General features: G+C 36.8%; 1 long non-coding RNA gene across 1 annotated transcript in view; it reads left to right on the forward strand.

Annotated features, from left to right (window-relative positions):
* Positions 1-9,209, forward strand: part of LOC108530485 (uncharacterized) — a 50,008-nt gene that overhangs the window by 11,992 nt on the left and 28,807 nt on the right. The window contains exons 2-3 of the long non-coding RNA XR_001885846.1: positions 3,119-3,241; positions 5,647-5,723. This is a non-coding gene — a long non-coding RNA (uncharacterized LOC108530485). The remainder of the gene's footprint in view (positions 1-3,118; positions 3,242-5,646; positions 5,724-9,209) is intronic.

The raw sequence follows: 9,209 nt of genomic DNA on the forward strand, positions 1-9,209 counted from the left end.
ATCTGCACCGGCTCCCGCTACTTCCCCTGTTGGTCTTCAGCTGTGCGCTGTCCCCAGAGGTGGAGACTACAGAGACAGGCAGGCTTCCTTGAGCTGCTGTGAGCTCCACCCAGTTCGAGCTTCCCAGCGGCTTTGTTTACCTACTTAAGCCTCAGCAATGGCGGGCGCCCCTCCCCCAGCCTCGCTGCTGCCTTGCGGATAGATCGCGGCAGACTGCTGTGTTAGCAGTGAGGGAGGCTTCGTGGGCGTGGGACCCTCCCGGCCAGGTGTGGGATATATTCTGGTGTGCCTGTATGCTTACAGCGCAGTATTGGGGTGGGAGTTACCCGATTTTCCAGGGCACACACCCCTCTTTAAGTGAGGAAATCTGGTGTATTGTTTGAGGCCTGGTTTGAATGAATCTTCAAGATATTATTCTAATTGTCCTCAGTTGAAACAAACTCTCATTCTTTTGACTCCAGTAGAAATTTCTCTCTCTCATCTTATTTGTGGTCTTTCTTTTAGAGTAGGTGGAGACTTTTATAGGTAGAAAAATGATTTGTGGCCAGGTGCAGTGGCTCACGCCTGTAATCCCAGCACTTTGGGAGGCCGAGGCAGGTGGATTACCTGAGGTCAGGAGTTCAAGATCAGTGTGGCCAACATGGAGAAACCCCATCTCCACTAAAAAAAAAAAAAATACAAAAATTAGCCAAACATGGTGACATACACCTGTAATCCCAGCTACTTGGGAGGCTGAGGCAGGAGAATTGCTTGAACCCGGGAGATGGAGGTTACAGTGAGCTGAGATCATGCCATTGCACTCCAGCCTGGGTGACAGAGTGAGACTCCATCTCAAGAAGGAAAAAAAAAAAAATCACCCCCTCCCCAAACTTCATCTCCAGTGCTTGGCCAAGTACCCTGTATATAATAATGTGTTTGTCATTAAAGTAAAAAAGGATACTAATCCATAAAATAAAAGCAAATAGCATCTTTGAAAACAGCTGCTTTGATGACAAGTAACATGGAAGATTCGCACTGCATTGCACCAGGGAGATCATTAGGAAGATACTGAAGATCTAGCTAAATGACAATTCAAACAAATTAACCACCTACATGGCGCTGTAATGGATTTCATTTCCTGCTGCTGGCCACATGGAAGGAAAACGCCTCACACATAAAGCAGGCAGCTTGTTGAAATGTTGAAAAAACTGTCATAAGGACCTGGGCTGAGGCCACATAAGCCATCGAGATCAATTATATTCTCCGTAGTTGATGACATCATTTGTCTTTGTTGTTCACAAAAGCAAAAACAAATTTAATAATTCTGTTAGTAGTCTGTATATTACTTTTTGTAAAGCTACAGAACATTTCAACATCCATTATTTCCTTTGTTTATATCAACAAATAGGTGAATAAGAAGAGGCTGGGTTATTTGTTCCAATTATAGGTGGGGAGGCAAAGCCTTAGTTTAGAAAAGTAAATTCCTGAATGTCACAAACTTACTGAGTTACAAAACCAAGTCTAGAATGTAGAACATTAACTTCTAGGAGAGTGTTTCTCATTTTTAACGTAAGAACTTAATCTCTGATTTTGAAACAAAACAAAACAAAACAGCAAAAGTACCACTGAGGATGAGTTCTAGAAGATTAGAAACCTCTTGCGTTCTAATACAGAGTGTTTGTTTGTTTGTTTGTTTGCCTGACTTGGAATATATTGTGGTACCCTATTGCACCAATTTAGGTAGGCTAAAAGTATGTTTTTCAGAATGCCTTCTATGCATAATTCCTAGTTAATGTAGCTCATCTGAAACCTCATTTGACTTATCTGACTTCCAGGGAGGCACATTTTTAGCTCTTTGTTGAAAGACATCAGCATGTCTTGCAGAACACTTCCAGCATCAAAGTTGGAGGCTTAGAGGTGGTAAAGACTGATGGGAGTTCCTCTCTGTCCTCAGGGGTTCCACGGTGTGGTTGTGAGTTTCAGTTTGTCTTAGCTCTTACCAACTTCATACCCATCTTCCCTTTTATACTTACTGGTCTGTGGAATTCAGGCTGTATATAACAGCTTCACAGAGACTAAACAAACAGCTCACACAATGGCATTAGGTCAAACATCTATACTAAATACCCTGTTTGATATATATGTAAATATAAATACATATGTATGTATTTAATATAATACATATAGAAAATACAATACAAAATCATGAGGAAAATGTTTCTGTAATAATCTAGGGAGATCCCGTGGAATGCCTCCCACTACTCACATATCCCAATATTAAAATCAATTAAAAAATTACAATGGCCTGAAGTAAGCAGACCTGATAATGGTCCAGATCCTTCAAGAATGATGTTGTGGGACATTCTATACAACAAGAAACCATAACCAGCTGAGGTATTTGCTGAGGGTAAAGGGGTTATAGAATGGGTGGTAGAAAAAGGTAGTAATAAATCCTAATGAAGTTGACACAACCAGTTGTAGAAATGAACACTGCATTGGTCATGCAAAACCTTCCTTACTTTGATATGAATAGATTTGTGTATATAGTAGCATTTTTTTTATCGTTACTTCTCCCAATTCCTTACTGTCTATAATACAGTGTATTAATAGCAGTCAATTTCATATTTTAGTACTTACATTTCAGAATATCAAAAGGGGAATGTGACTTAGCTAGAAGATAAATGAACATCAGTTCAAAATAGATGAAAAAAATTCATATAGTCTTTTGGGGAGAGGGCTGGCAAGTTTTTGGTTTTGTGAGGGAAAATTGCCTTATGTTAGGTGAAAGTATGGGTTTGCTACTGTCTTTATTTAGAAATTCAGTATGGCTCAAAGAGGTGTAATTGGAAGCCAGCTAAAAAAGGGGTGGACTGTGATGGGTTTGTATTCTCTCAATAGCAAATCTGGGGCTACATTTCTAAGAAACCCCTTCACTGAAGAGTTCCAAGTTACTGGAAGAAACTTGGAACAAAAGGAGTTTGGCATGAGTCAAAAGGCAGTCAGATATGTAAGACGGGTAAACAGTGGTGAGAGTGAGGACAAACCCATAATCAATGTCTGGATCCCTGATGAACTGAGACTCACATTGATCTTTCAATATGTTCAAGTCTCCAACTTGAATGATTTGGTTGTCCTGCAGGAAATGCTGCAGTCCTTCATCAGAGCTGTAAATGGCACTTGTGACAAAAATCAAAGTAACTAAAAAAGAATCTGGTTGGAACCTCAGTAACAACTGGCCTGTCTACTGCCTCACACTAACAAGGTAAGTCAGCTACCAGTGACAATGTGAGCAAGTTGCAACAGTGCATAGGACCCCGTCTAACCCCCCGCACCCTGCATGTAACAAGCATATTATTGTTGCTTCATTTCCCTTTCTGAGCTCAGCCTCAGTACCAGACACAAGGACAGCAGCCTTACATGTATTTTTAATCAGCTCCCACAGTTGTATACTGTCAAATACTTATAGTCAAAGAGTGAGTGTTGGTGTGTGACTCCTAGTGCTGCAGTTTCTTCTCTTAATACTCATTGATTCATAATTCAAAAACCATTAGACCCCTTATGAACAGAATGTGATGCCCTAATGAGAAACAAACTTTGCTTTCAAGCTGTACTACTAATGATGATCATAACAATAGCTAAAATTTACTGTGCTCTTACCATGTGACAGAAACTGTTCTAAATGTTCTATATTAACTCTTAAAACAAATACCCTTGGAGGTAGGTACTATTACTATCGTCATTTTTATTTTACAAGTCAGGCAACTAATGTGCATGGGATTTAAGTCCCCTCTCCAAGGTCACATAGTTGATGTGGGGAGTCCGCATCAATTACCAGCTGTGATTTAAAGCCAGGGAGTCTGCCACCTTGAGAGCATATTCTAACCATCGTGTTTTTCCACTCCCAGATCAACTCTCTAAATGAAGTTCATCCTGAACAATCTGATCTCAGATTTACTCCCGTGTCAGCTAGTCCTCTGGAGGAAGTGGAAATGAGATAATGGGAATATCCGTGTAGTTATCTGTGGCTTAGGAATTGTAAACTGGTAAATTGATGTTAAAAGGAAAGGGAAAGAATTAAAAGAAGAGAAAATGGGAATAATTTTTGCCCCTTGAACATGCAGCCATCAGAGAATGAATGAGGCAGTTTGATAAGTCTCAGTGAAAGTCAAAAACATTTTTTGCAGCGCGCAAAATATTGTTTCAAGCAACACCTTGGCTTACTGTGCTAGGCATCTGGCAAAGAGGGTGTGTTCTAACTTCTTTTTTGTCCTTCATATTGTCAGGGATTTAGAATCATAACTTTTTGTTCCATATTTAGTACATTAAAATAATCACATTCTATATTTAAATATATCAAACTGTTCTCTGTTTTTATGATATAATTTAATTTAAGAGAGCCATAATAGCTTAATTTTAAGTTCTGTGATCAAATTAACAAGATTCTTTTTACCTAATGTCTTTGATTTTATTAAGGTAAAAGTTATATAACAAAAATTAATCATTTTAAAGTTAACAGTTCAGTGGCATTTAGTACACTGACAATATTGTCCAACAACCACCTCTATCTAGTTCTAACATGTTTTTGTTACCCCAGAAGGAAATTAAACAGAGTAACTGCTTATCATCTTTGAATTTTAAAGAATATATGTATAATTTTGAGACAAGGTCTCACTCCATTGCCCAGGCTGGAGTGCAGTGGCATGATCATGGCTTACTGCAGCCTCAACCTTCTGGGCTCAGGTGATCCTCTCACCTCAGCTTCCCAAGCAGCCGGGACTATGGGCGTGTACTACCATGCCTGGCTATTTTTTTTTTTTCTTGTAGAGATGGAGTTTCACCATGTTGCCCAGGCTGGTCTCAAACTCCTGTGCTCAAGCGATCCTCCTGCCTCAGCCTCCCAAAGTGCTAGGATTTGTAGGCATGAGCCAATGTGCCTGACCTAAAATAATATTCATGTGGAAAATTCTAGTTGTCTTTTAAAGTCTACCAAAAATCTCCCATTCTGCATTCTTTTTTTTTTTTGTCTTTAACTTACTGATACTAGTATGTTTATATTCTGCTCATCACAGACATTGTTTTCACTTTGTTGTGTATGTATCTATATAATTTATATATATTATGGATAACTATTAGTAAATTTATGTATTAACATTTTATATATTTTAATTGTACTTTAATGTTTATATATTGATATTGTAGTATTTCATAGATGTAATTTTAAGACAGTCAATTCTAATTCTATTTTCTTTAAGTTTTATACTTTCTAATTCCTGTTTTAAATTTATTTTCTATACTAAGGTAATANTATTTCATAGATGTAATTTTAAGACAGTCAATTCTAATTCTATTTTTCTTTAAGTTTTATACTTTCTAATTCCTGTTTTTAAATTTATTTTTCTATACTAAGGTAATACAAAATATTTTCCTTTAAAATTTAAGGCTTTATTTTTCAAGATTTTACTTTGAAATTTATGTTGTATACAGTGTAAAATAGCAAATATTATTTGTTTTTTCTTAGGGGGAGTCAGTTGATTCGGAATCAGTATTTGATTAGAAAACTCTTTTCTTTCTGACTAGTTTTTCTGCCTCTTTCATTTATCAATTGCTATCTACATGTTGTTTTAGAAAGATCCATAAATTATCTACTTCATCCCCTTTATTTTACAGGGGGAGCTAATAAAACCCAGGCCAGAGCACACAATGTGGAAATGAAAACTTTATTCTTGTCAATGGATGGAGGGTGGGTAAGTGCCTGGGTAACAGCCTGTTTCTTCCTATCTGCTCCTATTGTGGCAGGCAAGAGAGCTTGTGCAGGGGAACTCCCACTGATAAAACCATCAGATCTTGTGAGACTTATTCACTATCAGGAGAACATTATGGGGAAAACTGCCCCCATGATTCAATTATCTCCACCTGGCCCTGCCCTTGACCTGTGGGGATTATTACAATTCAAGGTGAGATTTGGGTGGGGACACAGCCAAACCATATCCCTTGGATTTGCATTTTAGGTGGCTTGGCTCTAGTCCTACTCTCTTTAATCACTATGCTATAGAGCTACTCTATCAATTTAAAAACAAATGTTATTACTAAAACTGATATGTTCATTGTGTTTCATTTAAAGGTAGGAATAGATAAAAATTTCTTAATATTCTTAATACCAGAGCTTCTATTAACATTATATCATCTTCTTAATGAGTCTGGAAGTAAAAGATAAAGAAATAAGAGGTACTAGGATTAGTGGAATGGTTAAACAAATAACAGCATAGAACCATACCCCTCAGTTTCATACCTGACATTTTTCATTTCTGACTGGGTGAATTTGAGCCAGTTGATGGACTTTTCCAGGTCTAAGTCAATGAAATGTCATATTATTATTCTTAACTTTTAGGGTTTTATGAAAATTGAATGATGCTTCTGCTCACTAAACAGGATATAATTTCCTTTAGATTAAGTAAAATATAAAAATTTAATAATAATATATGTAATCAGGAATAAACCCAAACAGACACTCATACCAAATACCAAAAAGATGGGTTTTATATCCTGGAACATTCTTTAGAATGAACATTTTTTGACATGTTACTTGACTATTTAATTATCTTTCTCTGTGATGTGATTATTCATATCCTTAAGTAAAACATCTTTAAGATTTAAAAACACTCTCAAATAAAATGGGTAAGGTTCATATCAGAGGATAAATAAATGGTGCTATGGTTTGAATGTGTCCCCCAAAGTTTATGTGCTAGAAGTTTGAACCCCAATGTAGCACTGTTGGGCGATGGGACATTTAAGCAGTGATAAGGCTATGAAGGCTCTTATGTATTAGTCTGTTTTCACACTGTTATAAAGAAATACCCAAAACTGGGTAATTTATAAAGAAAAGAGGCTTAATTGACTCACAGCTCCGCATGGCTGGGTGGGGAGGCCTCAGGAAACTTACAATCGTGGTGCAAGGGGAAGCAGGAACATTGTTAGGAAAGAGAGAAGAGTGTGTATAAGAGGAACTGTCAAACACTTATAAAACCATCAAATCTTATGAGAACTCACTCACTATCATGAGAACAGCATGAGGGAAACTGCCCCCATGATCCAATCACCTCCCACTGGGTCTCTCCCTTCACACAATGGGGATTATGGGGATTACAATTCAAGATGAGATTTGGGTGGGGACACAGCCAAACCCTGTCAGCTCTGCCCTTATGAATGGATTGTCATTATCATGAGAATGGGCTAGTTATCTTGGTATTGGGTTTTTCATAAAAAGACAGATTCGGCACCCTTTTGTCTCTCTCTCTCTTTCACTCTTGCCCTTTCTTTGCTCTTTTGCCATGGGATGATGCAGCAAGAAGACCCTCACCAGATTCCAGCCCCTTGATCTTTGACTTTTCAGCCTCCAAAAACATGAGCCAGTAAATTTCTGTTTGTTTGTTGTAAATTACCCAGTCTGTGGTGATCTGTCATAGCAGCACAAAATGGAGATAAATGGTCAGGTGACACTGAAAGATGCTCATGCCTCCTAGGAAATAGGATCATTTATATTTTATAAAATAATACATCACCAATATGATACAAAAATTAAACCCCTGGCAATAATATGTATAGTTATGAATGAAACCACTAATGATTGCTCTTTGATGAAGCAGATAATAGTAAATACAATTAGATCAATTTGATAATATCTAGTAAAATTAAAGATGTGAAAATAATTTTCAGAGAAACATGCATGTGATTAAAAAGATACAGGCTGGGCGCAGTGGCTCATGCTTGTAATCCCAGCACTTTGGGAGGCTGAGGTGTGTGGATCACGAGGTCAGGAGTTCGAGACCAGTCTGGCCAACATAGTGAAACCCCCGTCTCTACTAAAAATACAAACAAATTAGCCAGGCGTGGTGGTGAACACCTGTAATCCCAGCTACTTGGGGGGCTGAGGCAGGAGAATCACGGGAACCTGGGAGGTGGAGGTTACAGTGAGCAGAGATCGTGCCACTGCACTCCAGGCTGGGCTACAGAATAAGACTCAGTCTCAAAAAAAAAAAAAAAAAAAAGACATAAACAGAAGAGAATATTGCTATATTATGATAGAAGAAAATCTGAATGTTCATTAACAGGTGAATAGATGAATAAATTATATCCATAATGTGATATACTACAGGGTACTTTAAATGAATCGACTATATTTATACATATCAACAAAGACAAATATTAAAGAATGTAAGATCATGGCAAAAGCAAGTTGCAGAAAATATGTATAGGACATAGCACTTATATAAAGCCTAAAGCATACAAAATAATAATGTTCCTACTCCATAAAGACAAATATAGGAGGTAAATATATGCAACCATGAATGGTTTTGAAAAAATGCAAAATTAAGCATATTTAGTACCTTTTCAGACGGGTCATGGAATGCAAGATGAGCATGAGAGGCTTCAACCCCACCTAGATATTTTGTGACACTTACAAATTAGTTTTTGATAACATAATGATAAAGTGGCTGAATTTTAACAGAATGAGTGTCTACATAGGTGTTTGTTGTAATATTCCTTCTACAATTAAGGTTAATTGGGATCAAACATCCCCAGGTTTCTAGCCAGTACCAATAATTACTAAGTTTTGAGTCATTTTTTAGTCTTTCTTCTGCAGGTAATTCTGATTTTCATTAAAAATAAGGAAGACATTATTTTTCAATCCAATTAGGTGCCCTGATTCCATTTATTCAGAAGGAGATTTACATCTATATATGCTACTTGCAAATATGACTGCCATTTTCTAATTAAGAAGATGTTTTATCTTGACTTGCCTATTTCACCTATAGATGAATGCTTGATTTAACATTTACACAATTAATTGGGTGGGTCTGCTTGCTACTACATTCTCATGAACCTTTGCAGCTTCTCAACTATATCCAAACCTATTACCTTTTAAGAACCTAAATATTTTCCCAGTATAAATAGTTTTCCATCGTATGAGCTTTAAATAATATTTTAACATAAAATATACAGTTTACACAGAGATATCTAAAGGGATGTCTATACAAATCCTAATGTGAATGTTTTGTAAAGTGAAGTATCTTTTGTTGTGGGAATTAATCTTTGTAAATATAAATTATCTCTCTATTATCTTTCTAAAACTTTTCAATTCCTTAAATTCAGGTGACTGTTAACTTATTTTATCAGCAGAATAATTTTCAGAGTTATTTATTATCTATAAAAAATATTTGCTTAAGGTAGTA

The sequence above is a fragment of the Rhinopithecus bieti genome, unplaced genomic scaffold (assembly GCF_001698545.2).
Source record: "Rhinopithecus bieti isolate Rb0 unplaced genomic scaffold, ASM169854v2 scaffold_5626, whole genome shotgun sequence".
In the NCBI taxonomy this organism is placed as follows: domain Eukaryota; kingdom Metazoa; phylum Chordata; class Mammalia; order Primates; family Cercopithecidae; genus Rhinopithecus; species Rhinopithecus bieti.